Source organism: Sturnus vulgaris, chromosome 2 (genome assembly GCF_052056855.1).
Source record: "Sturnus vulgaris isolate bStuVul1 chromosome 2, bStuVul1.hap1, whole genome shotgun sequence".
NCBI classification, from domain to species: domain Eukaryota; kingdom Metazoa; phylum Chordata; class Aves; order Passeriformes; family Sturnidae; genus Sturnus; species Sturnus vulgaris.
This window is the reverse complement of record NC_142244.1, coordinates 23,726,118-23,747,855: the sequence shown is the minus strand read 5'-3', so window position 1 is coordinate 23,747,855 and position 21,738 is coordinate 23,726,118. Positions and strand designations below refer to the sequence as shown.

Here is a 21,738-nt window from a genome sequence, read left to right as displayed (position 1 = left end):
GGAAGAATGGTACAGGAAAACACGTTCGTGGTGCTTTTTACCTAGTTTTTTCACTGTGTTGATTACCGACTCTTAATGAATGACTGGCAAGGGAAATCTTCAGAGATGGAGACAGTCATCCGAAACAACAACATTAAAAAAAATAATTTTAATTTTTTCATAATTGACAGTAACAAAGTTATTTAGCTCAGCATTCAGGCAGTGGTGGTAAAATTGTTAAAACTTAAGGAAACGATTCCTTGTCTCAGACTTCGCCCCTCAGAAGCCATGCAAATGTGATTTTTAATATAAATCTTCATCCAGTAAAGGCAGATAAAAATTGTGCAAGTATTTTCATGTCCTTATAAAACAAGTCATATAATGAAAGCTCAGGGAGAGGAAGGAATTCTATCAATAAAATGCTAAGGTTTTTTGGGGGGGAAGGAGGATGTTCAGTTTTTCCATTTATCTGTTTGATGACCTGGCTCTTGATGCTTGAGAAAACCAGATGTACCAGTGAAACTTTTATTTCTTAGTTTGCCTTGAAGGGGATAGTCCTGTGACAAAGGGATCAAATCTATTGAAATTTATAGCTGAAATTTATTCCACTGTCCTACATGGAATTCTACCTTTAATTAATGTAAACAGTATCTCATTATTTTTGGCAAGCAACAAGCCATGAAAAAAACAGTATTTAATTACTTTTATCATTTACCATTTTGTATCATGTTCCATATTCATGAAAGGGTACTTCAGACTTGTGATGGAGATCATCCTTCAGCATAAGAACCACAAGCTTGGTGGCCAGACATTGATGCATCAAGTGCTGTACCATTGTGACCAGGAAGGACAGGGGTATGGCAGAACCAGTGTCAATGGTGTAAATCTTGATTAAATTGTTATGTGCTGAGATTGCACAGTCCCTACACCTCGGTGAAAACACATTGTCTGTTTTAAAACCTGGTTACTGAAATAGGGAGATCTATTCTTTGAGGACATTCAGTACTTTTTGCAATTCACCAACATCTATGGGACTAAAGGGTTCCAGGGTTTATGCCAAAGTATTTGCAAGGACAGCATTTAATGAAACCAAAGGAACATGTAGGGGAGGAGGAAGAAACTCAGCTAATTTTCTTCGTATGCTTTCATTGTTTTTGTTCTTCCTGAAAAATAATGTCCTTTCAGATTTCATTTGACATCTCCATGATGTTGAACAGATTCGGAGAAATCACCAATATTTTGACAGGGTTCCTTGGCAATGAAATGTTCATGAAGCTCATCTGTCATGAGTTAATCTGGCTCATCTAGCCAAAGCAGTAGCTTAGGCAGATATATTACTGTAACAATTTAATTTCTACACATTTTCTTCGTCTCTGGTGATTGCAGTGATGGCAATTCATATTTCAGTTTCAAAAACATTGGTATTAGTTGAAGCACAACTATGCCTTTAGTTTTGTGAGAATCTTGTTTAAAGTAGCATGGCGGTGTCATATTGTCCAATTGTTGCCTTCTTGTCAACAAGACAATATTCTGATTGCACTGGCCATCTTGAATGTTCATGGCTTCATAACCTGAACCTCTTATTTGTTCTCCTCCCTCAAACCTTTTGAATTTCATGCCATAATGCTGATGCCTTGTAACCTACAGCATCAGCACATAAATGCCTGAGACTGTTTATACCTCCAAACTGCTTCTGTTATTACTAAGTATCTGTAGAAAAGTAGCACTCAAGATTCAACAACGCTCACAGTATACAAGCACTACCCACAAATCAGTCTGTTCCCAGGAAAGGTTATGTAGGTGCAGTTCCACTGAGCACAGATGATTTACTCCATATTCCACACCAACATCAATAAAATTAGGACCTTATCTGTGCACCTCAATTACACCCCACTTTAATGAACGGCTTTGAAAATTATGTAAAAAAACTGTGAAGGCTACATAGTAGGAATATACAAAAATCCATGTTTTATATCCATGAATGTTTTGCCAGAATAAGATAATTTTTAAATAATGATCATGTATATAACTCTACATACATGCATAAATATATGGTTTCTTATATGTATCTATGTATGTATGCATGTGTACAATAGTGTTTCTTCTTGCTACCACATGTGAAAAGTGGTCTGACCCACTGCCATGGTTCAGTCTGGCATCACAGATTTTTGTATTCTTTTAAACCATTAACTGAATGTTACATTACGGCTTCTGGTAACCTGCTCTGATTAGGCCTACCAGCTACTGACATTTAATTTCTTCTTCCAAGTAGCAGTTATCTTCATTTCACATGAGGTATGCAAAGTCCAAGCAGTTGCTTAACTTTGCCAAGCACGGTTTTATCCTGCTCTGCCCCCTGCAAGGAGCAGCCAAGAGAGTGGCACACATTCTGCTTGGGCACCTGCCATACCTGCAGGTATGGAATTTACACACCCAACACACTGAGTATGATGAGATCTTCATTAGTTGAAAATAGGCAGCACTAAGATCTTAAATGAGGGAGAATGTTCTGAGCTGAGGCCTTGTACCACTGCCCCATGTAGGAAGGGATTCAGCGTGGGAAGTAGAAAGGAAAGTCAGAAGGAGAAGAGTCATCCTTTTTGACCTGAACTCTTAGGCACGGTTAGCTGTTACACTAAGAGTACTGCTTGCAAATAGAAAGAAATGTCAGAAAAATCAACAGACAAAAGTGAGACCTCGAAAATTCCTATTCCAAGTGCCAAAATCAAACTTAATAATTGCAGCTTAAGAGCAGTGAAATTCTGTACTATCGGAAAAAAGGCACTAAAACAAGGGAAAAAGAAACAGATGCAGGCAAGTAATAGAGGGCCTATGAGACAAAAAGTGGGAGCATAATCTAGACTTTCCTACAAACTACATTGCTATTCTGGATTTCAGTAAGTACCTCTGGGACTTCAGGGAGAGATATTTTTCTCAAGTGCTATTGCAAACACGTCCTTGTGGGAAAGTAGCCTTTACCAGGCTGGAGCAGTCCAGCCTCTTTAAACAGTCTTTCCGTGAATGTCTAAGCCATTAACAAATTAATTTCTGATTTTCAGGCCATACTGATAGTGGACATATAGCATTCCCAGTAGAATACAAAAATGAGCCATTTGCTCTTGGAAATGAAGCTTTGACTACTGTGAAAAATCCATGCTTATGGCCTTCTCATAACATGTCCTGTGTTGCTAAATTTTTGACGGTTTTTTGGCACAAGTTCTGGCCTCTGCTGGAACAGTTGCTTTTATATCTCAGTCTATCTTGATCTCTAAGACATTGGGGTTGGATATCTACCTGTAGATAGCCAATGGCCTAACCTTGTTCATACAATGTAAATGACATAGTAAGTCCTAGTCAAAGACAATGTACTTTCTCCTTACAGAGAAGCAGTAAAATATATCTAGAAGAGCCCATTTCATGTTGAAAGGTGATTCTTGAATCCTGTTTGTTGATGGCTAACACTGCTGTTCTCATGTCCTTCTTCCTGTGGTTTTAGGAATTTAATCCAAAATGCTACTCCCAGAGAGAAAAAGTGACCAAAAAGAATTGAATTTAGCCTAAACAGCCCAGTTTGAAAATATATCATTTAAAACTCAACCCACCTGACTCAAGAGAGCTGTACAATATGTGGATTAAGATCAGACGTGCTGACTTCTGAGGCACTAGCAAGTTACTTTCCATTGCCTCATGATAGACAGCACTGTTCCAGCACAGCAAATAAGAGTAATCAGAAATAAGATCATAAGAAGCTCATCTTTTAATTTTTTCATTACTAGGGATCAGAGGAAAGGCAGAAGGAAGCATTCTGATGATATCAAGGAAAATACTATTGCAGGAATAAAATAAATAGCAATTAACTAAAAACTTCAGTGTGCTTGATCAGGAATCACTAAAAATAAGTGTAACAGAAGATTGTGGTACCAGGTCTCAAGCAAAGAGAAGCTATTTTGCTGATTGTCCCTTGCTGTCAGACATAGGAGTGCCCCTTACAAGCAGGGAATAATGAATGTGTTTGATGGTGTCTCTGAGCAGACAGAAGTACATCCAAGGGGAGAGACAGAAATATCCTGCAGGGAACTAATCCAGAAAAAGCTAGTTTCAGGACCAAGCAACAGCAGTAAGTTGATGTTTATACTATTTAAGTCATCTGTAAAGGAAATATGATGGTGTGTTGTATAAAGAGCAGAGTCAGGCCAATGCTTGCTTCTGTGTGTTTTAGGTAATACAGTATGACAGACCACATCAGATCGATGGTGCTGATTAATGAACAGCCCTGGAAAGGTAGCTAACAAGAGATGAAAGGGTCAAGACACAAATTTCAGGAGGGAGAAGGAGGATCAGTGCCTCAGAATATAGAGTTATGGTCCAGGAGCCTATTAATCATCAGCATTATTATGTAAAGCACCACATATTCTCCTGACTTCGTGCCCACTGCAATTGCACTGAAGTCAGTATAAAACTGACCTAAAATCTTAAATCACAATCTGTAGTACATCACTACTCTCGTAAAATGGACTTTCCTTAATAAAAACTCTGATACAATTAATGTTCCTCACGCCCTCTAAATTACCAGATAAAACTTGGAAAGAGCAAGGTGGAATAAAAGTGAGCATATATAAAATGTCCAAGTTACTATCATTAGTAGGAGTATTTAAGTAATAAAGTCTGCATTTCTGGAATGCATTCATGCAGAAAATTTATCCTCCAAAATCTTAATTAAGCACACAGTACCCCATGGAACAGAAATATAATGCTTTCCTTTTCTGGATAGAAGAGCCCAGGTAGACAGAGGAAAAGTTACTTAACTCAATGTCACACATCCCATTCCTCTGCTGTCCTGCTTGTCTCTCTTTTTGCCCAATCTTCTTATGGTCAAAGACCCTTTTCCTCTATTTTTTCCTAAGTTTAATTAAGTCCTTTACAAAAATTGGGGTATTTCATTCTCTGTTACAATCCTAGTGTCTTAAGAAGTACCATCAGCTTTGTTGATTTTATGTACTTTAAAAGTGCCTAACAACTGGTGAGGATCTCATGCGTTATGCTCATCACACTGGAGGAAAGAGAGATATCTTCCCAGGTCATAGCAAAAAACATGGAGAAAAATGAAGATATTTTAAGTATTGCCTTTCACAGAGATTTTTGAGCCCAGATTTTGTAGAAGACTTCCAATAGCCTATCTCTAACAACTTGTCTGCCTGACCCTTGATGTGAAGCCAGATTGAGTGCTAGGCAGTGCTACAAGAGAGAGCCACTTGGATTGGGATCCCAGAGACTGGAAGAACAGTAATGACACAAAAAGAGAGGTGACAAAATATGCAGGATTAGTACATGCAGTTCTTAGGCTTCTCTTGTGTGAAATTAGGAGTTCTGGTGAAATAAAGACTAAAGACCCTATCCTGTGATTTTTCTGCTTCTAGTACAAGTTAAAAATGCACATTATCTGAAGTACTAGGCAGTCTTTAAGGCACATGGGATTGATTTATGCCTTAAAAAGGTGAGCAATAACCAGATAAAAGACAGGCTGATGTGTGCAAAGTGGCTATAAGAAGCAAGGTCAGCATTAACAGAACAGGTGGGCCATATATGGAGGTGGGAAGGAGAGCTTGAAAGTCAGCCATGTAGAGTGTTAGCAAGAACTTAAATCTACAGAATCCTTGGGTGTTACTGCACCTTTGAAATTCAATCCTTGGTTCTGGTCGAAAGTGTCACTATTTTATGTAATTCTTTTGAACTAACCTGATGTGTGTGGTTCCTCTCCCAAGCCCTGATGAAACTCAGAGGTTCAGGCTAAGTTGTAGATTTTTTGTGTGTGTTTGAATTTACTTAATTTGCAATTCAAAGCAGACTCCAAGAGGGGACAACCAAAAAAAAACTGGAATCAAAGAAAATGTTTACTTGACCCCCTGTAAAATGTAGCTGCCAGGTTTCATGTAGCCTGTTGAAATCAGAATTTAGTATATATCCCAGTCACTAAGAAACATCATAATTACAAAATGTGTGAATTGAACATAAAACCAAATGTATATTTTGTAAAGTACATTATTACAGTGTCATCTAAAATCCTTCATTGTGTCTGTTGGTACTCACTGGAGTGTTCCTGCTGCACGAACAGTGGGGGTTTTTTGTGTTGCATTTTCAGACATAAATTTCAACTTGAACAGTGACATTAGCTACCTCTGAAATAACAATTACATCTGTTACCATTTTTCATTCATCTTCTTGATTTCTTTGATAAAACAAATATTTGCTTTATTGGTTTGCTCAGAGTAGGCAAGATCATTTTTTCATGGAAGTGGCACCAGTGGCTTTGCTGTGGACAGGACTGAATATGCTGGCATGTCAAGAGTTCTTTGCATAAGAGAAGTGAGCGGGATTTAATTCTGACCCTGATGTCAACTTCAGACGTACTCCCAATATACCCACAGTGAGCCACCAAAGGATAATAAGAAGCTAGCACAGAAGGAGTTCTCTTAGTTTAGCGAGGGATTCAAGTCCCCCCAAAATGTAAATATACCCAGAAACTTAGATCTGGATGGTGAAATCTCCATCTAATAAATATTGGAGCTGAGGTTTTTCTTTGGATCCTTTCCATCTCAGTCCATTGGTTCCAACTGTCTCTTTAGCTCAGAAGATTTCAGAGATAAAACTGCTGCTCAGCTAAACCTTTCCTGCAAGGCTGGCAATAAGTTACTTCTCTAGTGTCAATACAGTAGACCAGGTGGCTGATGAGAGAAAAGTGGGGTTTCTGCTTTGATATGAGCCATGCTTTTTGTGATGTAAAGACAGCAAAAGACACGAAGAAGGATTTTTTCCTTCTCTTTCCTGCCTTTCAGTCCTGAGGAAGTGTTTGTTGCTGCTCACAACAGGACTGGCCTTGTTGTTCTGATGAGATGCACTTGAGTGCCAAGTTTGTTCTAGCTCTCCATCAGTGCTCCGTGCTCATGCCATTGGAGTGAGGGACTTCTCAGAAGGAATCCTGCTGATAGCACTTTGGTGGCTAATCCTCCCTCTCCTCCTTGCTTTACCAGATTAGGTCGCATGGGCAGACTGGGGTAACTGGGGACTGACTCTGTGGTCGTTTGCAGCCCGGTTGGTGGGGTTGAAGCAGGAATTCAGCACCACCAGGCTGCAGCCAGCTGTACTCACAGCACAGAATACCAGTTAGAGTTGTAGCAAGTTTTCTTGCTCTCAGTAAATAATTATTATTTCTCCCTGACCTTTCCTTTTGATTCTTCCTGGTACAGACACAGCCTCTCTCTGTTCCCTGCCCCAATGAACGTCTGCACTAGGTCCAAGGCTTGGAGTAATTTACCTGAAGAGTGATACCATTTGGAAACCACTGTAAGTATATTTTATCTCTTATAAAAGACTTCTTGTTCAGCAAAAAAAAGACATCTTACAAAAACAAACTGCAGCACCTGTGAGCCTTACTGATGAGGGTAAACTAAGTTCTGCTTTTGAAATTTGCAAGGAAATATGTGGGCAAAAAGTATGTCAGTAAAAAACTGTTAAATATTTAAGTCATAGCCTCACAGCATAGTTCAGCAATGGCTGGTTTGATCTGCATGTATCTTTTAATTTGGCAGGTTCTCCCTACTTATTGCTCTAGTTCGTGCTGTTCTAGTTGGTTCATCCATGTTTGTCTTTGCAGTGTTTATCTTCTTTTTTAGTCTTATTACTTTTTAATTAGACACCTTTTCTCTCGTTGGTGTTTCAGGCAATACAGATGGAATCTACTGCAACTTCTTAAAGGTTTACACTGTTTTTTCTGGGTCTTGAGACATTTATGACTTAAGGCCATTATGATTTGGTAGATTTGGCTGGATTACATAGGTAATGTTGCCTGAGAGAATTCTAGCTTTGCATTGTGGTTTTATTGTGCTCTGAAATGACCATTTGTCTGATATTTGTACTTTTCCCCCATAAATATAATTGTTTTGAATTCTTCTGATCAGTTCTCAGTAATTGTCAGTATTGTTAGCATACCTGAGATGCTCTGATGTTACAAGTCAGGCAAGCTCTGTAGTCAGGACCCAGCTCTCATGAGACTTGTGGTTTAGGTGGAATGAATGGACAAATTTTGGGTTGTATAAACCCTACTTCAGGCCTGAAAAGAACACAGCAAATTTCAATCTTACTTTAAGTTAATCTCTGAGTTTAATTTAATTATGTTAATCAGTCTCCTGTAAGGGATTTTGGAGTTTATTTTACTTTTCTGTGATGATTAAATTTTCCAGGCTTTTATTGCACTAGAACATTGGGTCTCTCTTGTCAGTTTTCTGTGCCTCCCATTCTTGCTTTGCAGTGTTCCGCTGGGATTTCTCCTTCATATTACATTTTATGGCGATGTTTTCAGGAGTTTGTGTTTTCCATTGTATGACACAAACTTGCAATCAGAGATTTTAAACAAACTGCCAGTCATGTAGCTGCAACAGCATGAAGATCAGTGTGGCTGCAAAATCATCAGAAAAGATGTGTGAATATTCAACCAGTCAGACTGTGCAGGACTTTTAACAACTGAAGCAACACTTCTGGCAGGAAAACTGTGGTGGCTCAGGTGGTTTAAAGTGAGCTTGTCTTGGGAAGCTTCACCCTCAGCTCTGGCATTCAGTGTGCCCTGAATTTTGGGGTGAGGTCTCTGGGCAGATTTCAGTGGGGTTTTCTTGTTCTTTCAGGCCTATTTTTTATATTCAGTGATTGTACTCATCTCTCTCTCTTTACTTTGTCAGTTTCTAAATATGTATTGTCAATGTCATGTCTGGAAGAGACACAACACTGGCAGTGATAAGCACTGATATCAGGAGCTGTGTTAGTCGCACACAGACAGAAGAAGAAGAATGTGCAGCAGAACACTAAGGAAAAATATTGCTTAAAATCAGACATGAACTATTTTCACACTCTTATTTTTAGGATCTGAAAAGCTGGAGGTTTTAGTTTTTTGGGTTTTTTGTTCTCAATTTTATACAGCCTCTGTGAATTACTAAGGTTATAAACTAACTGTGCACCAGTGAGTTAAGTGCAGTGCTTGGACACTACAGGCATTTCTGACCTGAGGGCACTTACTATAAGGTGATGCCATAGCTGTGAAGAGGCAAAATAATGCCTGGAACATGGGTGGGCAGACTCAGACAGCAGCAGCACTTGCAACAACATCAGCAACCCTGTGGCATGTTCCCTCTGTGCTGTTTAATATGCAACGAACAAAGGTCTGGTTGGTGACCCAGCCCCTCCCTATATTCAGAAAACTGCCTTATTATTGTTCATTATGTAGTATTATTCTCATGCAGTCACATTATCATAGCTTCCTCTGAGAGTCAGGATGCTACTGTGGGCTCTGCACAGCTACACTGGTTCCTATACCTGAGCTAATTTGTTCAGTGCTAACCTGATGTCTCTGCAGGACAGAGAGCTATTCCCCTTGTAAGGGAAGGTTCAAGCATTAGTTATAGCTGCTGTGTGAGAAGTACAACATACACTGTCTATTTTTGACAGGGACCTGGTTTGCTGGCCCCGCTGTGCGAACGTGTTAACTCCTCCAGGGGAAATTCATTCCAAACTCAAGTAATGGTTGCAAGGGAAGTACATGCAAAGAAATCCACTGTGGGGAGCAAGTGGAGGGTTGAGGGAGAGAAAGTTGTATGCAAGAGTGGCAGCAAGAAAGGGGAAGTGTGGCAGGGGTTTTAAAGGCATTCCAAAGCTCAGAGGTAGTAATTAGTTTCTAGATAGCTTTAAGGTTAGGACATCCAAAATACTACCCATTCTGCCTTCAAATAAAACAGAAATGAGCCAATTCTAGTTTACAGCCAGTGCCCAGATCATTGCAGCTACTGCATCATTACGAGTTGCCCACCATTTGAGATCTTGTATGATAGTGCGGTGTTAAGGTACATGGAAAGGAGTGAATGCCTCAGTGCAATGAGGATGCTGACAGAAAATAGAAATAAAATTATGGCAGTGATTGTACATTCTGCTTTACACATGAGCTGAGAAGTACTGATACACACAGTTCAATTCGGGGATGACAGTAGAAGCAGTTAGCCTACTGTTAGGTATTGGAGAACATACAATGAAGAAAGAAGATAATATATTTTAAGTGGTGTAAATTAACATAATGAAAAATAACACAATAAATATAAGGGAATGCTGAAAGTGAATACCAACAAAAGGAAAGTACATGGACTTTATATAGGATAGAAAATATAAAGTGATAGAGTAGGTAGGATATTTAGAAATAAACTGGATAAATATCTTGTAAATCAGTAGCAAATATAAATTCTGCAGGGACCTTCTAGACTTTGAAAGTCAGTATCTGTTCTGTTCTGGGATTCTATGCATCAAGTTCATGTACAAAATTACCATCTCTTTGCTGTATTGCTGTTCTACCATTCTTCACAAGGAGCAAGGATGATGATGGCCCTCTGATAATGTTAAGAGTGAGTTCAGTATTGGAAAGGATTTGTAATGCACCATAGGTATGTGTGGAGACCGAGATAAGCGGAGATCAGAACAGAGCCCCTTGCTCCAAGAGCACATTCCAAAGTCTTTTGCATTCCAAACATGGCAATTATTGCCCTTATTAACAAGTAAATAGCAAACAGCTCTTTTCCAAGATTAGTGTGTAGAGAAGAATGTAGTCATAAGAACTAAAGCAGCAAGGTAGACTGACCCTTACTACTGAAATAATCACATAGGATTGCCGATCAATGAAGTCCAGAGATGGGACATAAATAGGTGTAATTTGGGAAGGTTCCACAAACAACACTTATTATTTGTTGAATTCTTGCTCCTACCCTTGTTCTTTCAGGGTTTTTTGACATAGTTGTAACAATTCACTGTTTTCCAAAGTTAGTGTGTCATTTTACCTTCTGGAACGTGGAGATATATTAGAGAGCTTGCTGATGGAAATGTTCATAGAAGTAGTGTGCAATCAGAAAAAAAATTAGGTTGGAAGGGTCCTCTGGAGGTCTCTAGTCCAATTCCCTGCTCAGAGCAGAGCTGAATTCCAAGCTGGATTAGGTTAGTCAGGGCCTTGTTCAATTAAGTTTGGAAAATCTCCGAGGATGGAGATGCCACAACCTGATTGAGTACTTAACAACTCTCCCTGTGAGGACGTATAGCAATAAGATAGCAATAGAAGTAGCCTATGTAAGAGAATGTAAGAATATTTAGTTAGAATATGTAGGTGAAGATCATGGCAACAGGAGCTTTCTGTATGGGTGATAACGTAGAACAAAAGAATAGCAATGAACTTAAAATAACAGCAGGATTGCTGTGACTTTGCCTTTGCTGGCAACAGTAGTTGGACATTGCAGACTGGAGAACTTTGGGTTTCTTCACAGGTAGTTTTGATCACAGTGTCCCCAAGATTTTTCTTTTCTGAAAGGCTTTCTTTAGATCCTTAGCTGACTTTGCTGATTCCTCAGTTTCCCTCCTGTGGAAGCCTGCATTCCTTTCAGGTGATAGTGACATGCAGCCCACATCTGAACAGGGAGGGAAATGAACTGCTGTGGAGAGATGTAATCTCTAGTGCCAATCAGCACCACTGCTGTATTCTTACTATCCTAGTGAGTAAAAGTCACCGAGCTGCAGGACTACAATGTGGAAAAGTGATGACACAAGAGCATCTTGATTACACAGTGTCAGCCTTAGAAGAGAAGTAGAAAATATATGGGTTTGGATAGGAAGAAGCAGGGGATGCTTTGCACAGCCTCCTTGGTGTCACTACCTGTTGCTATAGTATTTTTTAACCTGTACCTCTAATGAGTTTTGAAAGCCTGGGAGGCACAGGCAGGATCAGCCACACGATGAAACATCAGTCAGTGCTTGGTTTAACAACAGAACTATGGCTGTGCTAGTTGACTGACGAGTCTTGTTTATTCAGACTAAGTCCCCACTCTGCAAGTAACAGCAGTCTTCTGCCCAGGGTAAGCAGCTTAGTGTGTGGATAGACCTTAAGTCAGAGGCTGTATTCCAAGCATGTAACTTGGGCTAACTCTTAAATACAGCAGTTCAGCTCTCAGGTACAAGGAGCTTCATTGCCCTGTGCATCCAGAGTCCAAGCCTATGTACAGCCTTTGCTCCCTGGCCAAAAAGGTGTGCTATCTGAAAGCTGTTTGGGTAGCAGTGCTCACAGATTTCCTGCAGTCCCTAGAGCATGCTGGCTGCACAGGAGAATGTCTGGGATCGGGAAATGAGATGTGCCAGAAGATGTGAAGGTGTGCCAGAGTTCGTTTGGAACATGCCAAAGATCCATGAAGACTGTTACAAACAAAACATAGGCAGTCCATGTACTTTAAAATATATGTGCCCACATACAAGCTATAGTTTACAGAAGCAATATCATCTGCCCGTCCCGTGGCGTGGAGACTGTAGTCCCGGTAATCCAAGATGCACCAGGGCTGTCAGAAACTGCGGGATTATCAGTTTGATCCCCTCGCTGGCCGTGGTTCACCTGCAGAGCTCAGCTCCCCAGCCGCACCCCGAAGCCCCGGCCAGCTGCCACCGGGCGCCTCTTGCTGCCCCTCGGCCGATCCAGGGCATCCCTTCCGCGCCCACCACCTCCTAGGGGGGGCTTTGCGGGAGGAAGGATGGGGAAAGAACTTGTTTTCTATTTTTCTGGCCCGTTTAACTTATATTTTTATTCTAATTGCAGTTTTTCTTCCCCGCTCTGCTCCTCCGGCCGTGCCGTGCCGTGCCGTGCCGTGCCGTGCCGTGCCGTGCCGTGCCGTGCCGTGCCGTGCCGTGCCGTGCCGTGCCGTGCCGTGCCGTGCCGTGCCGTGCCGTGCCGTGCCGTGCCGTGCCGTGCCGTGCCGTGCCGTGCCGTGCCGTGCGGGTGCTGCCTCCCGGCGGCGGCCGCAGTCAATGGCGGCGGGTCGGGCCCTGCCCCCGGCCGGGCGTGCCGCCCTTATATAAGGCCTTTATGTAAGCAGCTGGCCCGCTCTGCCCCTCCTCGCTCCCCGCGGGAACGGTGCTCTGCGCGCTGTAGGATCCCGTTAGGAATGTAGAGGCCGGCGCAGCCCTCAAACCCCTTTCTGGGTGGAACGCAGGAGGGCAAAGGCTCGCAGGGAGAAGGGGCTCCCGCTCTGGCCCTCCATGAGGAGAGTCCCGGCCTGTCGAAAGGCCTCTGCGGGCAGGCGGGAGGCAGGACGTGCTCCCGGGGTGCCCCGGCACTGCTCCAGGGTCGGCAGGAAATACCGTGTTCCACCGGGGCGGCTCCAGCCTGCCTGGCTCCTGCTGCTCACCTGCGAGAGTGGCCTCGGTTCTCCCCCCGACATGCGGCGGCAGCAGCAGCCGATGTTTGCCGGTGCCCCAGCCGCATCCTGGGCGGGGGCGGCACTGTTCCCTCCGGGGCTGCACCCCGAGCTGGCGGCGCAGCTCCCTGGCTCGGGGAGCGCAGAGGGAGCGCCCGCACCTGTGTAGCGGAGCGGGGACACTGAGACGGCTGCTCGCTGCCCTGTTCGGAGTGCTCACTGTGTGATTCACGACCTGCCACTTCGCACCGTGCCTTGCCTTCTCGTAGTGAAACTAAGGTGGTGACTGACTACCTGCTTAATGTTTCACTGAGCCTTAGTTCCGTGGAGGTCCTGGATGGAGGGAGGTGTTGAGAGCTCGTGTGCGCCGTGCTCATAAACAGTTGCTTCAGGTTCCAAGTCTTAATGCTTTACTTAGATGACCTCTGCATCTCAAAATTGCATTCAGTGCTTTTGCCTAAAAAGCAAGTCTCTGCACTGATTCGTTTTGAACTGGAAACTTGCATATTTGTTTGCTTTTCAGACAATTCTATTCTATTTCTGTATAACTCTATTCAAAATGCTACAGCCTTGGTTAATATTTGTCAAACAGCACTCTGTCTAAGCTACTGGGACAAGTTTCATTTTATATGTCATCAGTAGGGGCAGAATAAGGAGCTTCATGCTTGGCCTATTTGCTGTAACACAGTCTCAGGGCCGTTGCATCAGAGTTAAAACAAGGAGCAGCTTGTTTCCAGACAAGAAGTATGGAGGAAAGTCTTCTCTGCCTTCATCCCTGTAAGGGAAAAGAGAGGCAAAAGGGGGGTGGTGGGGGGGGGAAGAAAGTTATCTTTAACAGATTCTAAAAATGCCTTTTCCCAAATATGCAGTCAGTCCCTTCAAAGGTCTCTTTGTTTATTTTCAGGAAGAAACCCAAGACAGCTGAAAACCAGAAGGCGTCTGAGGAGAATGAGATTACTCAGACGGGTGCATGCAGCGCCAAGCCGGGCCTTCCCTGCCTGAACCTTGAAGCTGTTCCTTCTCTGAGCCCGGCCCTCATCCAATCTCCATATTCACCAACAAACCTGCACGCACACACAGGGTCATCTGATTGTGAGTACACCAACATGCTGCTGGGGTTCTTGAAAACACTTCCCTTACTGTGCACAATGTTTTTCAGTTGGATGCTCTTCCCATAATGTCATAAGCAGGACCCTCCTCAGGGCTTACCTTTTCCATTCTTTGGGAATTACATCTAAAGCAGAATATTTCTGTGTTACAGTCATGATAACGCAATCAGCCAGAGAAAGCTGAGAGTGTGTTGTTAGGTCAGGTTGCTGCTTATTACAAATTAAAAAGGGAAGACCTCCTCAAGCATGTCCCTGTCCAACTAGAACTGTTGCTCCTCTCCAGGTAGCCACATGCTTCTTGTTATCCAACCATATCTCCCGAGTGCAGGGTTTCAGCCTGTGCTGAAAACAAGTGACTGGCTCTGCAGCCCAGGACTGTTGAGTTTACATGAAGAAAGGAAAGTATTTTATGGAGAGGATCAGTCTGTGAGAATCTGGAAAATCTTTGTAGACCTGTGCGGTTGTATCATCTTTAAGGCTGTTGTTTTGAGGACATTCACTTTCATATTACTCAGCATGGGTTAACTGCCGTTTAGAAAACGTTCTTCTCCATTTTGCCAAAAAATACAAAAACAAGGGAGGGAAATTTTAAAACTGGATTTTGGAAAGTCATCTTACCTCGCCAGGTTGTCAGAACATTGTCATTTCACAGAGGTCCTTGCCTGAAAGTCTCCTGGGCAAGAATGTGCAGGGTAATGTGAATCTCATCACTCACTAGTTTTAGAATATATAGTTTGCCTCTTCTGCGGTGGTTTAGGATGTTGTAAAATTTACAAGAGGTGGGGAAAGGAGAAGGATGATGACACCAGGTCTCAACAGCTAGGAAGCAAACCAGACTTTGCAAAAGCCTGTAAAAAAATCAGGGCATGACAATAAAAAATCAGACTAAAAAGTATGTGTATCCTTTTCTTTTTTTAATTTAAAAATCCTGCCTCAGGCCAAGCTTGGAAGGTTATAGGGATCATCACTATCAAAATCACTTTAGCTGCAATTCATTCCTGTTGGCTTTCAACTTTATTCATTATGAGCTTCTGCTAGAGATCTTGATTTTAATAGAGCTGGTAAACATTGGGGAGACTTTCCTAAATCTCACCTGGTGATTTGGGGAGAAGAAAGAGGTGTGAAGCAATTGAACAGCAGGCAGCATGCAATTTAGTATATGCAAGAATTCTCTTCAAATTGGAGATGTCAGGCTCTTTGTTAAAACTGGGGTGCAGTTTTGTCTTGTAATGTTTTTTGAAAACAATAAGCTTGTGAAAAGATGAAAAAAATGAGCAGAACAACAAGAAAAAATAATCCTTATTTTCAAACAAAGAATCCCTTTATCCCATTCACAAAGATGAAAGAGTTCATTAGTAAATGGGATTTAAAACCTCACACTGATTTTTTTGACAGTACAAATGGAAACCCATTAAAACAACCTTAGGACAGAGGCCAGCAGGGATTGTAGGGAACTTGGAGAATGAACTCTTGCTTTTGCTTTCTGAGGTGGCCAAGTTCAGGGTGAGGAATATTGGCAGAGGGCAGCAGGGGGAGGTGGAGCCTGCAGTTCTTTATGCTCTACCTGTTCTGTGCACAGCGTCTTTTAGACCCCTAAGTTCTTAATGTCCCCAAGTCACCTTCCAGGTGATGTCAAAGGCCTTTTCCAACCTAAACCATTGTATTATCATATAAATAGGAATAAACTGCCAGCCCAGATTAGATGCTCCTTTCATACTGAAAGTGTGGGGATTTTTTTTTTTTCCAGAAAATGAGTTTAATAGCAATTTCAGCATTAATATTATCTTGTCTTGAGAATTGTTGAAATTTAGTTCCCAAAATATAGCTGGAGTCTTGCAGAAATTCAGGAAATGGTAAGACCTCTTGATCTGTTAGCTGTTTCCATGTATTCTGAAACCAACAGAAAATCTCACAATTATTTTTGATGGGTTATGACCTTTATCAGGTTGTATTTGTTAGGGGTGGTATGCATATAATTACTGTTTGGCATGTCCTTGCAAAACAGCAAGAACCCACATGAATTAAAATGTGGCATGATGAATATTTACTGCATATTTACTGTAGCTTTCTACCATGTTTTGTGGTATTCTTTTTTAATATTGCCTCAATCTTTAGTGCTAGAATATGTTCATGGACACAAAAGATTGATTTTTGTGGCTTCCAATGTTAAAAATGTGTTTCTGTGCAGTTACAAATGCTTTCTCTGATGTGCCTTGTCTTTTGGATCAATTATTTCCCCTCACTCTAGAATCTTTCTTTGTCTTTCCCCTCCTCTCAGAGCTACATTGCCACATCCTGCTTCCTCTCAGCTTTTGGACCCATGGTGATGCTTCTCTTCTTTGGGCCAGCAAGACTTTGTCCTTCCCTCTGCCTTTAGACAGCACAGCATTGCTTCTCTTCCCTTGCCCAGACCATCCTACTGCCTGTACCCCCACAGCTGGGCAGAGACTTCATTTTCAAAGGACAGTCTTCATTCTGCTGGGGAATTTTCTGGTGGATGGCAAATAATACAAAAATACTTTAAAACTAGAGTTAGAGAGGAAGTTTGGGAGGAATTTTCTCTGAAAGTACCAGAAACATCCAGAAAGAGTCATCATGGTAGGGTATATCAATTGTTGGAAAAATGCACAGATGTACAGATGGTTTCATAAGGCCTCATTCATGTATCTGGGGGGGAAAAAAAGGCTTGGATTTTGTGGACCACCTATTCAAATCAGTTTGAAATCTTCACTGACCATTTTACATGCACAGTAACTAGTGCTTGGCAGAAAACAGCACCACATATTTATTATGAGAAATGTTCAGAAGCCAATCTACTTTAAAATATCAGGGTGCTTTTGGAATGATTCAGATCAAAATTTTTTTCCAAGGAAATAGAAACTCTGTGATAGCCATCTGCTCCTCAGCTGTAAAAGGCAGAGGTGAAGAACGCCTAAAGTAATAGTCTGAATGCCAGTCTTACTTATACGAAGACTTAGCAAAAAAAACCCAAAAACCAAAAAAAAACAAAACCAAAAAAAAAACCAAAAAACAACCCCACCAAACCTGAGTAAAGCTATATGTGATGCACAACAATAATTTAGGGTTTCCTTCTGTAATATAGTATGTTCTACATGCTGCTCTGGTACTACTTATTCCAGATGAAATTGCATTATTCCTCAAATTTGTAAGACTGGATCCTAGATTTCTGGGTTTGAACACCGTATTTCCAGCACAGATGAATCCTTGAAGCTAAATCCAGAACAGAGGATGCACTGTGTCCAGTCCTATCTCTTTTAGTCTTGGGAAGTGCTGACTCATGCAATACAATTGGAGAAACAAGTTAAAGGAGGAAGTGTTTCCTGAGGTAACTGTTTTCATGGAGGGCATGGCAGATAAAAAACACCACTTTGAATTAATTTGAAATTAAGTGATAGAGTGACCTGATAGAACTCCAGCAGAATTATATCTCTAGCTACTCAGCTGTCACAAACAGATCTATCTGTGTACCCAGAAGAAAGGTGCAAGGACAAGCATAGGTTCTGGAAAGGTTATAAAAAAAGCAAAAGAAAGCAATGAGATTTCTGCTATTTGCATTTTTTTACATATTTCCTTGCTTATGGATAGACAATGCATGAAGTGCATAATAAGGTTGTAGTTCAAAAGCTGAACAGCCTCAGGTGAAGATTTTGGTGTGAGAGAAAGAAGGTCATCAGGACCTGATTGCATTTAAACTGGTTTGGTCTGCATAGGCCACTTATTTCAGGAGCCTCTCAGAAAGCATCTATAACTGTATATGTTTTGCAAGTGCCAAGAGTTAAGATCGTTTTGGCAGAAACTTTGAGTTCTCAAAGATACAGTCAGACAAAAACTTCTTTCAGGCTCTGATGTATGCATCTTAACAGATGTGTCCAAACTCAAAGGAATCCCACGGGAACAGTGCAACTGAATCTCTTTGTCTCTATTGATAGTTAAAAGAGTTATTCTTAGGCATTGGATGGCCCATCTGTGAAGGAATTTGTTCCAGGCAAGACAAAAGCAACATCTTTCCAAAGAGTTTCCATGGGACTGAGAGGCAGGTTGGACAATCATTGGAAAAAGTTCTGAAGCAGTATTTATGATTTCAGAGAACACAGAATTCTTGCAGACCTGAGATTCTGGTAAGGAATGAGTTGAGAAAAAAAAGTAAAGCATGGATAATTTATTAAAAATCTGTTAAACAATCATTGGCATGTTGTCAAAATAAGGGAGAACTTTCTAAAGTTATGTTTTAGCATGGGACCAGGGAGTTTTTTTGCATTAAATAGAATGCATTTTATAAATACTGTCAGTGATAGACCACATCTGAACTCTTTGCCCCTACATGCTCAAGTACCATGGCTGACTTGGTCCAATTCCAGAATTTTTCAGCTTTCACAGGATGGGAAGTTTGAACCAGGGTATATGCTTTTTTTCCTTCCAAGTGCTGATTTTTGTAGCTTGTTAGCTTTCCAGCATGACAGGAAAAGACAGAGTAGGAACCTCACAAGATTCCTGAAGTCCCCAGAGCATTGAGAGTGAATATGGAAACTCTGGGGTTTAATTTTCTTGTGCAGCTAGAGGGACCCACCATTCCCTTCCCATGAATCTGTCAGTTTGATTTGCCCGGGGCTAGTATAGAGGCTGGGTAGAACTGAAGGCGGTTTGGCCTCATCTTTACCTTTTAGGTTTCCTGTGTTTCTCTTTGAGGGTCTGTGGCAGGAAGAGAATGGTTACATGCCCTGATAGTCTTCTCCCTCTTTCTGGAAATCTGTGATTCCCTAGGAGCTGCTCTGGAGCTTTCAAATAGTCTTCACTCTCAAGACAAGAGGCATCCTCATTCTACCAGCTTCCTTGTTTAGAGAGTCAGGCAGTATGTCAATAGTCATTTCGACTGTATTTTTGCTATCTATGGCATGTCTTAGCTAATGCTGAATATTTTTAGGTTGTTTTTGGTGACCTAAGAAATTATGTATGTTTAGATACCTATTTTAGATGATATAATAATAATAATGGTGCAGGCCTTTTCTGTAGCAAGCTAAACTTAAAGCAAGGATATCCACAGTTCTCAAATACTGATGTCACAACACTTAGTTGTACTTTCATCTTGCAGAACATTTGAAATTTTGTTTAGTAACTGCTTCTCTTTTTTAGTAGTTGTAAGTGATTTCTATGTCCCGTGCACTTGTATTTTTGTTTGTAAAATTATCAAAGAAACATCAGTCAAGAATAACTTGTGTTTTCATAGAAGCAGATATATGTTGCTTGAATTGTGTAGAGACAAAAGTAGGTACAAGTATGGGTATGCAAAACTATTAAGCTGAGCTCACCCTGCCTCTTGAAAAAGCCATCACAATACACTGAAGAACTGGTAGTGAAAAATGTTGTACTAGTGGTAGGAATTGGTCTCTGTGTTCTAATCAGTGCACTAAGTGAGTTTTGTCAGGTTGGTCTCTTGGGCTTTTCATCTCTTGAGAAATGAGTAATAGCATATGGTACTTCAGTTACAAAGTCAGTGAGTATGTTTTCAGAAGCAACTGTGGAGCCCAGCTTTCACTGATGCATAAATCGCTTTTATTTGTAACACATAGATGCCTTTGAAAACTTGTTTAATTATCCTAAATGTTGGTTCTGTTATTTGATGCCCCTGTAATACTGTCTTGGTGTTACGTTGTGGTGTTCAGTGCTTTTCTTACTGGTCTCTATTTAGAGAACTGTCAGTGATAGCATGTATAGTCTTAGCTTTGGTTTAAAACGGCCCTGCATGTTCCTAACTCCCATGATTTCAAGGGACATCTTGAAGCTATTTCTACAGTGTATCCATCCTTTCTAAATACCAGTGGAAAGGTTAAGACTTACTGCTCTTTACAGTTCCATAGCTTACATTCTTGAGGTGACTGAGTTGGTAATGTTGTAGTTTCTCTTTGTAAGTCATGCTGCAGCCAGTGAGACACACTCTAACTGTCCATTAAGATGTTTGCAGTCTATTTCTGAGTTTCCTTTGTCGTGTCTTCAGAGTCAGCCCCCTCCAAGATTTTATTTACTCTTCTTTATGTTTACAGTCTTCAGTAAATCCTTCTTTTGTATATATTTCAGATACTTCACTCATGAAGTGAGGAACTGATGAATATGTACAAATACCTATCACTGTTCAATGTATCAAGATGTTCTAGTACTTTTTCAATATTTGGGATTTTGTTTATTTGTCTTTGTGTGGGGGTTTGTGTTTGGTTCAGTTTGGGGTTTTTGAATGAGTCTCCAGAGCAGTGCTTTCCTCTTCTCCCCTTGAGCTGGCTTACCTTCTTCCATCATAGTTCGTCTTGAAAATGAACCAATGATGTCAATTCCACAGTAGAGTTTCTGTAACCTCCTTGCTTACCTTTACTGCTTCCATAGATAGTAGTCTTGTTAACACACTGATGCTATTACTTGCCTACCTAATCTATCAATCCACAGTTTTCAGCACTTCATAGATACCAATCATTATTCTGTTAACTTTCTCTGTCTGGTATGTTTAAATAATATTTTATTACAGTATTTGTCTTTATGCTTTTAGTGAGTTCTTCTTTAAATTTCTTCTTCGCCCTACCTAATCTTTGTTTTACATCTAGTCTGCTACAGTTTATGCTCAGTTCTATTAATGTCACTTTGGCGTGATTTCCATGTTTGAAAGAATAAATTTTCAGCTTTAATGAACTCTTATACCTTGTTATTTGACCATTATAGCATTTTCTGCTTCCTCATTTTTCTTTTGTTGTCCTTGGATATGCATATGGACTCTATTAAAGTATTATTAAGGCCACCTCCCTGCTGTTCTTACGGATTTTACTTCCTTATCTTTTCCTTTCAGACCCTTTCTGACTAATTTCCTCCTCTTTTTTTCCTTTCAATAGTTTTTCTTCTCAAAGTTGCACATACCAAAACTGTCATTTCACGATCTGCTTGAAGGATGTCAAACATAATCATGCCAATCATTGTTATTTCATGTCTTAACCATACATGTTACTGCTGTCATCTCCTCTGTCTTAATTGGGTGAGAAGACTGAACCAAATGTGCCATTTCCCTAATACTGTCTTTGGAGGAATACTTCAGTGTTTGGCAGGTGACTCTTGCTTGAAGGAAACTAAAGCAGCTGCATCTCCATCTCCGTTTGTCCTACTGTGGGTTGTTAAAATGCTGTGCAGCTCAATGCTTGCATCTCTCACGGTTAGTCCCTTGTGTGCTGTTGGGAGACACCTTCCATGCATTGAGAAGAAACATTGACTGGTGCAGTAGTGGCCTGGTTTGTTGCAGCTACACAACTCTAAAGTTACAGGTGTAAAAACATACTTCGTCACCTCCTGCTCATTTTCACCACTGTGATCCATTTAGCATTGGAGCTTTCTGCTCTTTTCCTCTAAGC

The 21,738-nt window shown here is 41.0% G+C and overlaps 1 protein-coding gene across 40 annotated transcripts in view; it reads left to right on the top strand.

Moving 5' to 3' along the window:
- The window catches only part of ZBTB20 (zinc finger and BTB domain containing 20), a 504,648-nt gene that overhangs the window by 436,911 nt on the left and 45,999 nt on the right, over positions 1–21,738 (top strand). For all 40 annotated transcript variants that reach the window (XM_088158952.1, XM_088158933.1, XM_088158947.1 and 37 more), the window contains 2 exons: positions 7,224–7,320; positions 14,134–14,321. The gene's annotated coding sequence lies outside the window, so the exon portion shown is untranslated. The remainder of the gene's footprint in view (positions 1–7,223; positions 7,321–14,133; positions 14,322–21,738) is intronic.